Source organism: Phalacrocorax aristotelis, chromosome Z (assembly GCF_949628215.1).
Source record: "Phalacrocorax aristotelis chromosome Z, bGulAri2.1, whole genome shotgun sequence".
NCBI classification, from domain to species: domain Eukaryota; kingdom Metazoa; phylum Chordata; class Aves; order Suliformes; family Phalacrocoracidae; genus Phalacrocorax; species Phalacrocorax aristotelis.
Window position 1 is genome coordinate 67,874,097 of NC_134311.1, and position 16,842 is coordinate 67,890,938.

The window sequence follows — 16,842 nt, forward strand, 5'->3', positions numbered from 1 at the left end:
CAGTGCCTAAAATTTATTCATAGTGCAGTTCCATTTACTTGTCTGAAGTTAGTCTAGTCATGAATCGCAACCATATATTTCACTGAGAGGATTTATTAAGTGAAACTGAAAAGGTGGCTTCAAAAGAGTCTGTTGGGTCAGTTAACAAGGGAAATACCATACAGTACTGGAAACTCAGCCATGGGCTCCTCAGCCTACTGCTCACACATACCTAACAATACAAAAATATCTCCTCAAAAATAACTATGGGAGTTTAGGCAAAAACAGCAGTTGTTGTTAACTCCCTGAAAAATTTATGTGGGAATAGTGAATAATATGCTACTTGAAGTTTTTCACCAGGGTCCTTCAGACAGGCACACATGAGCTGAAACAGAAGTTGCATGCTTAAGATAAAAAGGGATTGGTTAAATTCTGTGGCTTGTTCTCATATGGTCATCATGAATTTATTAAAGATCATAGATCCATGATGTGCTATGATTTTTTAAGACACAAACAGGAAAATCGTTAGTGGCTTCATCTGTCCTATACCTTGTCCTCTGAATAAGTTCATCTAACTCCAGAACAAATCCCATCTATTTTGTTACCTTCTTAATCTTTCAGGGATGTACAAGAGCTCACAAGACACAAAATTAAAATTAACTCAGAAAGAATCACATAGGTTTTTCACCAGGGTAGCACGAGAACGAGGCACAGACTCTCCCATCATGAGGGAACATCTCCTTCCTCTGCTGGCCCCATGAACAATGGGTACATGCAGAGTTTTGGGCAACAGGAGCCAGAAGCTACACCACAGTCTTGCACAGTGGCAGAATAAAATATTGGAGCTTTATTCTTCCAGAACAGTTACATATGACCATTAAAATGTCAGCTACTTTACTAACTCTAAACCATCTTTGACATTTAAGTTAAAATAAAGTGTATTGACATCTATATCACGAAGTCACGATTAAACTTTAATGAGAGGCTTAAAATTTACCAGCAGAATGTATTTTTCAAACGGGTCACCCACATCAAAGATGCCATATTCCATCACAGAGATAATATTTTAAAAATAACTTCCTAGATTCACATCCTTCCAACAGATGATTCAGGAAGGGAGGAAAATTATACAGGGTTCAGTCTTGACAAGGGCAGAGCATTCTTCATTCTTGCACTTATGCTGCTGTTTGAAGAACAGATTAAATTGTGGAGGAGGACTGAAAAACAGAGGCCAATCTAAGAAAGCTTATTCTGAGTGAGGACACTTTTTAGATGAGCCAAAATTAATTGAGTGACTAATTAAGACAGTAATTCAAATTAGAACCAGCTGGAAGTTTAACATTTCTCAGAACCTTATTCAGCAAAATTTTTTAGTATTTTCGTCGTTTTAGTCCCACCAAAGTCAATCAACAACCAAAGAGCAGTGCAGAAAGTTTGACACCTGAGAACCATTTCCCCTATTTTTTGTGAGACTGCTAAATGAAAGATTTCTGGGGCTTTGGCCTGGTGTTAGCTAGCTGGGCCCTGTGCAAAGTTTTGTACAACAAATCCAAACCACTACTACATCTTGTATAGCCTACATATAAACACAGCAGCGCAACACATGGGGAAAGGTTTTGTCTCTGTGAATCATCCTGCTCACATCTTGTTTCCAGTGGTGACCAGAGCTGCTGTTCAAGTGCAAGAAATCCATTCTACAGAGACCCAATCACAGGAAAAGCTTCTTTCTTATCCATTTAAGGACCAGCACTTCACTGACATCTGAGACCTTATTTCCCTTTTAAGATTTCTATATTATCTCAACTAATACAGTTGTTTCAGATCATGAAGTTTAGTTTGCTTCTATGACAACTTGAGGAAGTAAGCTCCAGTAATTAAGTACATATCCTGGATCAAGATCTTAAACTTCTGTCTTTGCCCAAGCTGGCCACATCAGCATCAGTTCAGGACTCTTTTTTCACATCAGTACCATGGCCTTCTCCTTTCTGAGACACACTATGCCCAAGAAGTGGAGAAGGCAAACTCCCCTCCAAAAATCCCAACATTAGTGCATAGTATAAAGTCTCTTCCTCTCACAGAGCCCTTCACAAGAGCTTTCAAGTGATTCATGAGTCCTTTTTCCTTAACTGTTGCCAAGGACACAATGCATCACAGTCACAGAAAAACTGAAGTGGTTGTTGACAATGCCAATAAACTCCAGAATCTTTAGCAGAAAGTTGTACATCATACTACTGGAGATGAATAATCTGCATCCCTCCCTGCTATCTCAGATCAGGTGGAGACACCCCTTTCTTTGATGGCCTCTTCAGGTTTTATTTTGGACTTTGGACATCATGGAGAAGGATTTGTGGTGATTTTCTGACACTGCTAACTTGCCAGAAATTTAGACACATCCTCATGTTATCTCAAGCAGTTTGGACATATCCTAAGGAGCATAGCCATCTGTGTACTGGAAAGGTTTTACTGTTGCTATTTTGGGAGGTATCTTGCCACAAAGTTGGCTTTTCTGATACATTCACACGACTGCTGTATGCGGCTCCCCTACTGCATTCCAAATAAAGGTTTATTGATGAATCTTTTTAATGGGCACAAGTTGCCATCATCTCAGAGCATGAGATAATGAATGTAACTTGCGGAATATTGTGTTATATATTTGGGAAATAAATCACACCCCGAGTTCCTTAATGTATATTTCACAGTGAGGCATGTGTGTCTTATCTCTTTGTGTACAAACATAGGCATGATCTGCAGATATTCCTAGCAAAAGAGGAAAAACATTTGGGGGAGGTAAAATTCCTTCTTGGCTTCCTGAAAAGGTTTGTATGAATTATCTGAGCAATGATCTGCAACCCAGAAAACACCTTGGTTTAATATAAGATTAAGCTCTTCAGGAGCATATTCTATTCTGAGAGTAGGGAGCAAGAAAGAAAACAACCTTGATGTATCCTTTAAGCCTCATCCAAACAAAAGTCAGGATTTTTTTAAAGTGACTAATGACTGTAGGTGCCTTGACACTTCATAAAGAGGTCTGATTTCCAGGGCTTAAGGTGTTGCCTAAAAATAGCAGCCTTGCTGGTGCCTCATGTTAGCCAATTTAATATGGAGGCACTCAGACTCATTAGATTTTTCCCTTACATCAACCTCCAGTGAAATCTACTGGTGATACTCTGTGGCAACCAACCTACAACCCTGGTCCTTCAGACACTCCTCTAAGTTTCGTTGCCTGCTGAAGACCAAAATATCTGTCCTGGTCATTTGAATTAAATAGCTGTAATCCAATTTGACAGATAGGGAAATTTTGGGGACTCTCAAGACTGAGAGCTTCTCTACTTCCAAAGCCCAGCTGGGAAGATGAAGTGCTTTGCCCCTTTAGTTGTGAAAGATAACCTCCAAGTTGTAAAACAATCAACTTGTGTGTTACAGAGACCTCAAGCAGACAGACTAAAGCAAAAACAACTAAGGTGCTAATTTCAGCAATTGATCTCTGAGCCGGTGTTCACTTCAAAGGATACTTGTGATTATTTGAGTGTTAACATTTCCAAACAACTAGTATAAAAAGAAATATCCTGTACTGGGTCAAATGACCTTTTAAAGGAGTGTAATTCATTCTGACTGATATTCCAGGGAACATATGTTAAAAATAAAACTCTGTGCAGCATATGAAATGTTACAATTAAAATAATGGAAGCCCACCCTCTAGGGTAGAAATGAATCGGCCTTTACCAATGATAGAAAACAGCAGTGCAGCATTTGGAACCAGAAAACCGACATTTCTCCACTGCCTCTTGAAAGGTATGCCCAGACCACCTTCAAGAGGAGATGCCTTGCCCATGAAGATTTCTCTCCCCAGTGTGCTCATCTCCTTGTGCCTTGAAGTTTTGTTCACATCGTAAGGCTATAGGTGACTTAGGGCAGCACTGGGCATGGATAGTTTTACTGCAGATATTTTGCTTGCAAAAGCTGGGAGGACAGGGAATGGGAGACATTCAGTATTGCAACTGGAAATGTTTACCGCATAAAACTTCACGTACGTTGGCCAACATAGCATGATCTCTTGCCTCCTCTCTAACTGTAGAATTAGGATAACATGTCCTATAACTGAAACAAAGGGAAACATGACCATGTCTCCAGTCAGCCAGAGTCTATATGTCCTGAGCAATGTTGTAGCTTTAAACATAGCAATTAAGCATGAATTAGCCACTTATATTCTGACTATCTGTATAATTTATTTTCCTTGTCACAGACGTGTACCTGGCAGGACAGAGAAAGAGCCAGGGAACACAGCAAGAACATTACCCACTGATAGGTCAGCACATGTCCACCACTTTTACCCAGTCTGCTTTTCTGCAGCTGAGCTTTTCATTCTAGATAGTCTGTGGAGTCAGACCAGTGAGCAGACACTGGGCTGGATTCCTGTCAAACCCCACTAATAAGGGCATGTTCACACTGGCCTGGGAGGAGGCCAGACATTAGACTCACTGACTATTCACTGCTCAAACCTCTTGCCTTGAGCCAGGTCTTGTTTTCAGGCACCTCAGAAAGTTCTCACCTCCCAGGGAACTAAAAGCCTGCTGGGTCTGTCAAGAGTATCTAAGCTCCCTGTTCAACTGCTATGTTAATTGTAAGGTGCTCACACACAGTGGCAAACCACAGGCTCACTTGCAAGGCAGCTCAGCTGTCTAAGTTATGTTCCAGCTGTCCATTGCCGATTCCCAGCTAAGACGAGACGACTGCCATGTGAGCACTCAGTCCACTTCAGAAGTGGAACAGTTTCAAATCAACAGACAACCGAAGTGACCTTGTTCTGCTCAGCTGTGAATCAAAGCACTCACATGAGCCACTGTATCTCAGCTGAGAAGCGTTAACCAAAAAGGTGGAAGATCCCAGCTGATAGTTTTAGTCACTGCAGTGTTCCCTGCCTTGGGATGGAGGGGTAGGAATCAAACCTCTCCTGCTTCCAGGAGTTTTACATTGACTGCTACTAAAGAAAAATGGTCTGTGCTCAGGCTACTCCTAGACCTAAGTGGACTCACCCACAGCTTATTTATATGCTAACTCCAGAGAGGCAACACCTGGTGATGAGACATGTGGTCCCCAGCCATCAGTCAGGCACAAAGATAGCCACAGACAGAAGACTTAAGCAAACACATGAGCAAATGTGTGGCAGTCAGGATATCATCACGGTGCTAGGAAAGACTGTGGACAAATGTCACTAACTGGCTTTCTTTGGCGTGGCACATACAACTGCCATGGTATCTCTGGTTCATTTGTCCCCTGTCCTGGGCAATGTACTCAGAGTGAAACGGCTTTTTCTGATTGACAATGCAAATTCTTCACAGCAGGTCCACCATGTAAAATTACTGCTGTCTTTATCTTTTTAAGATTGGTCAGTTAGAACTTTTTAATCCTGGTAGCCCCAAACAAACATTATGTAACGTGGCAGTGTTCATTCTGAGCTTTCCTTTCTGCAAAGGAGACTGGTAGCAGGAGTATAAGGTGAATCTGAGACCTCCATATGAAGAAAAATGGACTGGGACTCCACAGTCTGGAAAAGAGACAGCTAGTAAGGATTTCCAATATCCTGAATGACTGAGAAGATTAATTGGGAGTGGTGACTCACTGTCTGTCCTAATACAGGTACTAGAGGCATGGTTTAGGAGACATGGTAGTGTTGGGTTAATGGTTGGACTTGATGATCCTAGAGGTCTTTTCAACCTTAATGGTTCTATAATTCTATGATTAGGATGCACTTGCTCTGTCCAACCATCTGTACCAGGATTTCTGAACATTCCTTTTAAAGGATGTTCAGGCAGATAAGTCAGCCTTGGATTTCTGAACAAGAAATTCTTTATTTCTTGGAAATGTGTTACATTATATCCAGGTCCATTATATATAATACAGGACATTGCTGACTGACAGCTCTAAGCTGGCTGGTCAGTCCAAGCTGTAATTGGCTCCAGTCCCAGGGTGGGTGGATGAGACTGTGAAACTATTGATCTGCTGGTTCCATCACAAACATCCACAGCTGAAAGCCCTTTGCAGACTACCCATAAAAGGCTCTGTGGGCTTCCCGTAGCCAAAGAAATTGAACACTGGGAACTTCTGTTCTGGAGGGAAATACTGCCTGATTTCCACAAGAGGCTTTCTGTGTTAACCTGGTTCCCATAGCACTGTCTTAGCTGCAATGCAATATCTGCATAACGTGTCTTCCCTTGCCACTTCGTCTAGATGTAATGCCAATGTGAGGTTCCATGTCTCTTCCTTATAACACAACTCAAGGACCTCAGTTCCCTAATGTAACAACAATGACTGCATCTGTATGAGTTTCAGGTAGATGTTGGCTGTTGGATTTCATGTCATTTACTCATGAAGAACCCTACCTCACATTTTAACTCTGATATGGCCTCTGCTCCATGAAAGGCTAAGAGAGGAGAGGGGAGTTTCTCTTGCCCACCTTTGAGCTGCACTGCTCAGTTACACACAAGAACTCATACCATAATGGACATGTCCTTCAGGCTGTGTTCAATCCTCCTGCTTTGCTGCACATAGTAACAACTGTCCCTCAAACACAGACAAGATGCATTTGGTGCACTGGCTTTACACACCAGGGGAGCAGAGCCCTTGCTGGCAGAATGCTAGTGTCACCCAAGCAGGCAACAGCTCAGTGCCTCCTGACACAAACTTCTCATTTACCAACTGTCAGCAAATGCAAGCACCTGTGCTTCCTTTCCCAGGAATCCCACAAGTCTGGGATCAATGCACAAAGAAGATGAATTAAGGCCATGTCAACGGTGTAATGTAAAATACAGGCATAAAGCTGGGAGCAGACAATGCATACACACTTTTCTTCTTGCTGAATGTCCTACCTATTAGGCTTTCCTCTGTCTGGCTGTGCCTTCACTGTTTTAACACCACAGAATGAAAGCTGGCTATGGTAAAAATGTTCAGTTGAAAGCTGTAAATGAACATATCTGAACTCAAGATCCTTGTCCTGCTCTTCTCCACTGTCAGCTTCTTCTATCTCATGTCTCCTCTTCTCCCTTCCCGCCTCCCCTCCCAGTCAGCACTTTTGCAGTTTATATCATACTCAACTCTGGCATCTCAGCAATGCACTTGGAAGTTGGTCCTAGAGGCTAAACTTTATTCTCCCATATGAGGTTTTTTGTTCCATTCTTGAACAGGCATTTCTTGGAAGGGCAAGTACTCACAGAACTATAGCAGACGGCAATCATACTACATGTCCAGATGGTATGTAAATATTAATATTCACACAGCACTGAAGATTATAAGATAATTAGAGGCTATATAACCATGTAACTCAGTTTATAATGAGTATGACAGTTATAGGACCAAATTTTGTCATTTTTCCAGGCCTGACTCTTTGGAATCTCTTTTTTTTCCTTTGTTCATGAGGAATTAATCATTTGGAGCCTGATCCAAAAAGCACTAGACTTAATGCAAGTCTTCCATTGACTGCAGCAGATTTTGGTGGAGATCTTCAACTAAGTAAACTCCCTCGAGTCTTTGGCAGCTCCAGTCTCAAGCACATTACAGGCCTCCCACTACTTCATCCATCAGCAGCAGCATCAAAGTTATCAGAAACCTGCCACATGAGACTCAGCCTTTGGAACAGATGAGAGGGTCAGGAAAAGCCTTCCATTTGGACAAAAGACATGCATGTCCTGGAGCACATTAGGTCACATACTGAGAGAGTGTCATTAGGCTACTACCTCTAAGGGTCCACTGCCTGGCTCTGCTCCCACCTGGGAACACCAGGCCAGCTCCTGGCAGCCAGTGACTCTCACATGGACCCCAGAGGAGGAGAGGGGCCATGGAGCTGTGCCATAGCCAAATCCCTATGAGAGGAGCATGGAGTGGCAATGCACTCAAGCCTTGGAAAGCACAGCATCAGGAAAGAGTGCTTCCAGCTCCCGTCTCTCCTTCCCAGCCACCATGTTTGATCAAGCTTTGCTTTTCTGGTGGTAACATCTATTTCTCTTTATGGCTTGCACACAGTTATGGAGCTAGTCCATTATCCACCCAAATACAGCCCTCAGTGGATTTGGAACCTATTGCTCTATGGGAGCTGTTTACAGGTACTCTCTGCTTTTTACAGATTCATTCCTTTGTTTTTCTGCTAGCTGTGGATGGGTAGCAAACAGTGCAAGGAAGAGACGCCAGCAGACAGGTTTCCTCTGAAGTGTTGTTAAAAGCCCTTCACAGAACCAAACTGTCAACAGACTACCTCCCTTGCTGAAAAATTGATGTCTTTTAAACTAGAAGAAAACTGACTGGTGAATAGCAAACAACAATTAATTAATACTGGCCTTTTTTGTTCTTAGCAAACTCTGGAAAGTCAGTCCTTAATTAATTATGTTCACAGAGAGGCATTTCAGAGAAGTTCACAGATAGGTAATGAGCAATGGCATCACTCTGCTTAAACAATGAGACCTAAAATAACATTTTATGGCATTCTCCCTCAACACAAAGAACCCACTTAGAATACCATTTTCTTGGATTTTCTGCACATATGTTCAGTAAAACCTAGAAATGTAACAGTGAGACATTTATAAGTCTTTTGAAGTGAAAGTGTTTTTCAGGTAAATACATGTGTTTTAGGTGTTTATTATTACAGTATGTTCTGAAGCTATCTCCATCGTATGTTGCTGGAAGACTGGATCAAAGAAGATCATATTCAAAGCCAATATTTTACCTCCAGATTATTCCATGGTACACACACAAGAAAGCAATTCAAAAGTAAATACTTAAATACCCCACATTTCACAAAAATTCAGTTATCTATTGTTTCTTCCTCTGCCCATATACACTTTGTGCCCTGGGAACTGAGGCTTTACAATAGCCTACCATGCTCCAGCAACTTATTCCCCACACCCTCTGCTGCTCCTAATTCCTCATTTGTGTACCCACCAGAACAAGCTGGCTCATGTTTTGGGCAAAATTTCTTCAGCAAATAATGCTTGAGCTGCAAATAATTTGTAAAGTAATTGGAATTACATTTGTAAATACATGTTTTAAAAGCTTGCATTGTAGTGCTAGAATATGGATTATGAAGGCTTTCTCCTACCCACTTAGACAACTTTGTATGTATCCATTGTAGGATGAATTCCAAAACATTATCATTGACTGCAATTTAAGATGTGCTTTTTGCAGTCGTTATAAAAAGGCAAGCCAACGTATCATTCATGCGCATGAGTTTTCACAAATAGCAGTCTCCCATTGATCCCTGAAACTAAATATACAAAGCAGGCGGAACAGAATTTCTGCTTTGATATTGAATTAACACAAACAAAATGGTTTGCTCCTATTAATTTCTACCACTACATTTTTATTTGCATATAAATGGTTACTCAATTTCATAATTACTGACTGTTCAAAGCTAAGGAAAGAAGTGATCTGAATTACCTCCATGCTCCCACCAATGCCATTTGCCTGTGTCATGCAATCAGTAAGGGACAGGAGGTGGCCATGGACTGCAAGTTCTTCACTGCTCTCTCAGCAGTGCATGGAGCTGCAGAAATGGTGGTAACCAAACCTTTGGAGAAGCAATACTTGGACTTCATGTTTGTATTTTCAGCACTATAGTGAATTTCACCCAGAGTGTCTGTAGGTGCATGTTCCTCTGAACAGCAGTATGTCTACGTTTAAAGAAAAAGATCTCTATTAGTAGCTCATTATCCCTGTGCCTAGTCTCAGTCATGAGCTAGACATCATTGTCACTAATCCTGTTTACGGGTTTAGAGCAAGTACATGTATTACTATACAAGTTGGCAGGAAATGCAAAGGCATGGTGGGTGGAAACTGTGAGCCACAGAAACATACACACTTCCAGCCCTGCCACCAAATGAAAACACTAAGGCCACAGCTACCATCTCAGCAGTGTCAGAACCATGGAGGACAGCATAAAACTGGCTCCACCTGAGGCTGAGGGGAAGCGTGATAGTGAAGGGAAGTCTTCATGAGAGAGCTGCTACAGAGCTGATCCCTTCCCCCAGGACAGAGCTGGCCCTGAAGAGCACTCCCTGAGCTGCAGATAAAAAAGGCAGCAAAAACCCTGACAAGGGTTTTGGGGCATTGACAAGTCAGCTGAAACCCAAAAGATCCTGCTAGATATGAGTTGCTGTGATTAGATTAAGTGTTCTCTTTCTGTAATTTCTTCGCCTACCTCTTTTATAAACATTTGTAACTGTGTTGCCTATATTGGATGCTGTAAATACTTCTCCTGGCACTCTTCCCAAAAATCTCCTTTAATTTAAACCAGGCTAAGATCAAAGTGTTTTTCATCAAGACTACGGTGAATTAAAAAATTCTGAGTACTAAGAAACCATATCAAGTATCCAGCTCCCCAACATGATACTTCAAGAGAGCCAAAGGGTAAAGGACCTGCCCTTACAGAAGCTACATGGGCTAATTCAAGATTTGGCACTGTGAGGAAGGAGAAGCAATCCTGTGACCATACCCTTCTCTGGTTTACAGTGAGGTGGTGGGAAGTCGTCCTGAGCACAAGGAGCCTCCAGGCAATACAGGAGGTTTTCTAAGGGAAAAGTGGTTTTTCTTTTCCATGCTTGCACATGGCAGACAGCATTCGACAGCCTGACAGATCTGCCAAGCTTCTAACACTTTCAGAAGTCACACACACCTCTTTAGTTGCAAAATCAACCCTAAGTCCAGCTGGAGAAAACCTGGGAAAGTTCTGAGTGAGCAAAACCTGTGGTTTCACAGCCCAACCACAAAATCAAGCGACTCTTGTGTCAGAGTGCCATGATACCTGTTTAAGTCCTGTTTTTTTTTCTGTTAAAGTTTTCAAACAGGGATTTCAAGTTAAAAAAAAAATAGCTATTTGAACAGCTGTGTTCAAAGCTATATGTTGGATTCACGTGGTCAGTTACTCTTCTCAGGGACTTTTAGTATCAAAGGCAGCAAAATCCTTTGACAATAGAGTTAGGTTTTGGTATGTGTTAAGCCTGCATGCACCATCTAGAGTTGGAGTTCCAAGACAGTATCACAATGTGAACAAAGTTCTTTGTTACTTATAACCTTCATTTCACCTTAAGAACCAGTGGAGAACGAGACTTTGTGCTAGGTGCCACACCAAGAGACAGCAGACTGGCCCCATAGGAGGAGCTTACAGTCCAGAGACCTAGTGGTGGGAAACATACAAGCCCTTGGACAGCACAAAATACAGACAACAGTAGTTCCTTGGCATTGGAGAGGGGGATTGGCCAGAAGGTTTAGCCGATGACAGGGAGAAAGCTGCTGTCAGAATAGGTAGGAAAAGGGATAAAAGTGAAGTGACATGAGAGTGACATGAGTGACATGAAGTGAAGGGAGCGAGAGGGTGGATGCAAACAGGTGATCAGCATGGGTAGCTGGAATCCAGGCAAAACTCCAGAGAGTCCTCTGAGTACCAGAAGTCCCAGGCCGGGCCTGGCTACAGAATCTGGCCAGCTCCTCTGCAGGTTTCCCCACGGGCTGCACCGGGGAGCAGGGAGGATGAGGCATCTGGACAGGGTCCTCCCCTGCACACTTCTGGGTTCAGAAGGTTGCTGGCAAGCTCTGTCTCTCTCCTTTTCCTCTGTGCAGCAGGCCCAGTTTTGGCTGCCTTTGCAGCTGCAGCTGTTCCTACCAGCTGGAATCAACCGTCCTGGCCCTGTTCCAGCTCAAAAGCAATTACATTCTTGCAAGTGGATATTGCAACTTCCTGTCCTAAACAATCATGTACTGTTCCTCTGCACTGTTAACCAGCTGCTGCCTTCTACCCAGAGATGGCTGCAGGCACAGGGTGGGGCCCTGGAAGAAAGGTAGTGGTGTATCAAGTCAAGATCATTCCTGCGTAGGTTCACCTGCAGGTTAGGAAGGTCAGGGAGTGCTTCTTGCCAGCCTTGTGTGCCTGCAGATAGTGTTCAGTGTTCCAGCACCATAAGGGTGATGAGGAATAGCATCATCTGGGCTAGGCACTGCAGCAGGAGAGTGGTTTTTCTTGGCCCAAATCTTCCAGGCAAAATTTTCCTCTATGCCTAAACTTAAGAAAATAAAGCACCTCCAAGAACTGATGCAAGAACTCCCTTGCCTTTGCCAAGCATTTAAAACCACAGCCTGGCCCATAACACCTGGAAAAGACTTTTGTAATACATCTTAGTGCAAAAGGTGCTGAAGGCATCCAAAAGATTAAGTGTGATTACAGGTCCCAAACTAACTTATGTGCTTTCCTTCAGTTAGTCTTCTAAAAATATTACCTCAATCTCTAGTTTCTACATTGTATGTACGTAGGGAAAAAAAGCAGACATATATATGCTAGAGAAGAACTAGCATCTGCCCAAGTGCAGCTCAAGGCATGTTGTTCCCTTCTAACTCTGCTACGTGAGTAGTGTAGATGTGAAGTCATCACAAGACTTTGTATTTCCGTAAAGTTCTCCACATCCAAATTCTTCAGAGGCATTGATTAGTTAAGCTCTCCACCCCTATGAAGAAGTGCACATACGTTAATTAATATGAGCACAGAACAGAGGAACACAGAGAGAGGCAAAGTACCTTGAAAGACAAACAGGACTGGTAAGCCACTCATTTCGTCTAAGAAGAATTGACTACACATTTGGGGAGGGAGGGCTTGTATTACTGATACTTACTGCCTTTAGTTCCTAGTGCCTAGACCTTGCTGTGTATAATTACTGACCTAATGTACCTGTGAATTACTTCTACCCCCATGACAATGAGACAAAGCAGCAAATCAAGTCACCCAAATTGCACTGAAACTCTGCACAGGATTCCTGCTGTAGGCTCGACACAGCTTCGGGAAACGCCCCATCATCTTGCCTTTATTCTTGTATCAGGTTCTGCTTGCAAAATACTGCTGAGCACTAGGACGTTTCAAAGTAACAAACAACATGTTTTGTCTTGGTGGAAATACAAAATATTCCATTAACAGAACTGCCCCTTAACATGACTAAAAAGCCTTGTAGATATTCTCTGAAGAAATTGCAGTAACACCATTTCCCATGCACCTTAACAGCAAAATATCAAGTGATGTACTGACAAAAGAAGCATTTTGCAAAATTTTTTAATTATTATTTTAAACTGTGAGTCACATGATCTTTCCACCTAGTGTTTTAGATTTGTGATAGGCTCTGTTTTGGCTGACAGCCAGTCGGTCCTAAATATAGTATAAAACCAAATATTTAAGTTTAAGTCTGAACAGATAGATTTTTTTTTTTAACACATTCCATTCAAGTGCTACAAATTCTGCTGCAGATGTAGCTATAGATAGATATTTCTCCTCCAAAGGAAGTATTATATCCCCTGGATTCCCAAGGTGATGCTACAGGAGAGCAGATACCGAAGTACTATTACATATGGGTTCGATTGCCATAATTTATAAAAATATCTCTAAGTGTTGTACAGTACAGAAAAGCACACAGATAAATCATAGAAACATATACATTAGGTACAGTATATTTTCAGCATGTGCTGTCTGCCAACTTATAACGTATACACCTGCATAGGGGAGGGCTAGAAAGCAGTACATTCAACATGATTTATTAGCTATGGTATCACAAAACTGTCTGTATCTGCATGAATCACTTGAATACTCTGCTTTGCACAACTGTACTCCATTACAGTTATCTCGCCTGTGTGACACTACCTGGGCAAAACTAGAGTGAGAATGAAACAGGGCCACTGAAAAGAAACTATAAACCAGGGTGTTTTACTGAGTTTCCACAGATCCTCTCACAACATCCAGATCTCACCCGGGATTCTGATTTTCCTCTCTTTTTTGTCTCATGTAACTCCTGTCTCAGTTTCTCCCTCTGACAACTTTGTGCTGGACAATCTCCTGCCTGTTTCACACATGAGAACGCCTCACTCACTCCTTCATTAGGTAATTTCTGTCCTTCCTGCACTTCTGCTAATAGTCTCTGAAAAAGTCCCTGGAGGCAGACTTACAGCACAAAAACCAAACTATTCCTTGCACTAGTGATTGAAAGAGTGGATCTTTGAGAACTAGCACTAACCCAAGTCCAGTAGATCTCTGGTGTTTAGCCAGGGCTGAGGAAATACGGTCAGGTAAAGACTGCTAATAATGGATGTAATCAAATTCAGCAACAACTCCATGATCATCACTGAAACTTGTTTTGCTTTGTTGGATTTTTTTCTCCCTCTTTTAATTAGAAATCTTTGGGCTTTTAAAAAACATTAAGTACTGGGAAAATTAAAACAATCCTTCACTTCTTCCTATTGCTGGCTTCACACTCTTACATAACTTCCAATGCTTGACAATATCACCCATACCCTGATTATCTATCTCCTTCCAATCCTCCCAATATCCTTTCTCACATAGATCATTCTGGCCTCATTTGCATCTCTTGAATAATATGTTTCCCATCTTCATCACATGTTCACCTTTTTCTTGCCTTAAAGTTTTGTCAGAGCTTGGAGTGTGACCTGTTCTACAATATGAATAAATGGCAACTTAAATTTCAAGAAACCACCTCAGTAACAACAACAACAACAAATTAGTGTGGGCACATACTGTGGAACAGCAAATTCCAGAGATCTAACCCTCTTAGTTTTTCAAGCCCTATTAATCAAAGAAAAATAATGATCATGTTATCACAAAAATTAAGACCATTGTCATAGTCATGAGAGGAATTCTTCCTTTTCTTACTGTCCCCTGCAATTTCCCTGTCCCTTGCGCTCCATAGCAACGGTCACAGAGAATGAAAAGCTTTTGATATGTTTTTGCACTTGCACATCTATTGCAATAGCTTTATTGGATGCCACATGTATTATTGTCTTGGGAATTTAGACTGACTGTATTAACTGCCCATTAGTAACAACGGACAATGTTGATTAACAGCTGAAAGAAAACAAACAGACAACTCCCATTAGTTTTTAAAACTTCTCTTTGAGTGTCATATTTAAGTAGTTCCTCAGGGAATGCTCTTCAAAGTCTGGCCCAGTTTGTAGATAAGAGTCTGCTACAACATACCAAGCTTTCAACTGAGCAGAAATGGATTTAATGGGATTGTGAACCTGACTAATTTATGCAGATGCTCCCTTCCTGTCTACTATTGCAGGACATTTTATTTTCTCCCCACAAAATCTGATAAGCAAAAAAGAAGGTTCAGAACATGACATTTTTCAGGGTAATACACCTGTGTTAAATCTATTAAACAGCAGCTAGGATCCCTATACCTCAACATAAATCAGTAAATACCATGCAACGGGAAAGAGATTTTTATTGCCATTGCTTTTACTTTGAGCTGTGAGTTTACAGCTTCTCAGCTTCAGGGAGGAGAAGTTTTGCTCCAAAGTCATTATTTTTCTGTCATTTTATGTGCCATATATAAATGCTTATATATATAAACACTTTTTGTATGCTTTTAATCCACTTCCACTTATAGAGTGATGCTGAGTGCATATCACTTGTTAACCCAATATCTTTCTTCAAGTGCAGGATAACGAAGCCCCACTGTACACTGTTTTCCCTAGCAACACCAGCTCACTGCATTTCTTGGTAGCTTTGTCCTCAGGGCTAAGGCATTCCTTTTTACCATTTCTAACCCTTCTAGATTTACCTGTAAGATGGAGTATGGCCACATGGTTTGCACACATACTGTAACTCTTCTCTCTTCATCTGCCAGATTTAGCATGGGAGAGGCTGATGTTCTCTGTGTGGCCCATGCGGTCCAAGATTAACACATGGCCAGATGGAGGCTTTACAGGATAACCTCCCTGAATAGATCGGGGAACCTTCCACAGAATCATAGCATAATTCAGGCTAGAAAGGACCTCTGGAGGTCAACTAGTCCACCCCTCTGCTCTAAGCAGGGCCAACTTCAAATGTAGATCAGATTTCTCAGGGCGTTCCAATCTCAAAACGGGCTGGTCTCTGACAGTACACAATAGTGACGCTTCCCAGAACAATACCATATATAGCAGCTTTCCAGTAAATCAGCCACAGAACAAATAGGTTTAATTTGAGCCACTACACTTTCACTGTTGGGTACTTCCATGACAGAGGATACTTCACTGTGCATGCATTTTCCCCTCCTACCTACAGAAGAGGGGCAAGCAGATCAATTGGATAGGAGTTACAGACAATCAAAGGCTAAAACTTTTGGTGCCCTAAAGTTACAGAATAGTCACACTTTTCTATTCCACCTGCAACATGCCTGTCACCTTCAGTCTGTCCCACCCCAGGGACATTCAACTAGCCTTTCTGCTCTGCAGCTAAATAACCATTTGTATCAATGTGTTATACATTGCATTTGCTAAATCAGCCCATAACGTTTTCTGTTGCAGCTTTTTTTGCATATATAAAAACAAAGCAAAAGCATCTTAGAAAGCAAATATATTTTACAATGTCTGCAGCATTGAGGCCTCAGGTATAAATAAATGCCTTGTTGACACAGCTGTGATTCCCTTGGGATGAGTCATTCTATGGGCTGGCAGTAGCACATCCTCAACAAAACCTAGAAGGCTTCCACAACCATGCAGCATTTCCAATTGCCTTATAAAAGACAATTCAGACAGTTCCCATTCTAAGCACTTTTAGATTAGATAAGAAACAGAAAAAAAATAAAATCACCACAGTGGTAGGAGAGAATGTTATATTTAGACAAGGGGTTCAAAAGAAAACCTTTTTCTCACAAAGTCATGCTCCCTTTTGGGGGATGGGTTGGGGTTTTTTCTACTATTGCTATTGGGCAGGAGAGGAGAAAGTTTTGTATTGTCCAAAGGAGGGAAAATGCAAAATCAAAGTTGATTTGATTTTCAAATTTTCAGCACTGCAGATTATAAAGATTTGTCCTTTAGTTCCAAACAGCAGATTTACTGGAGAAAAAC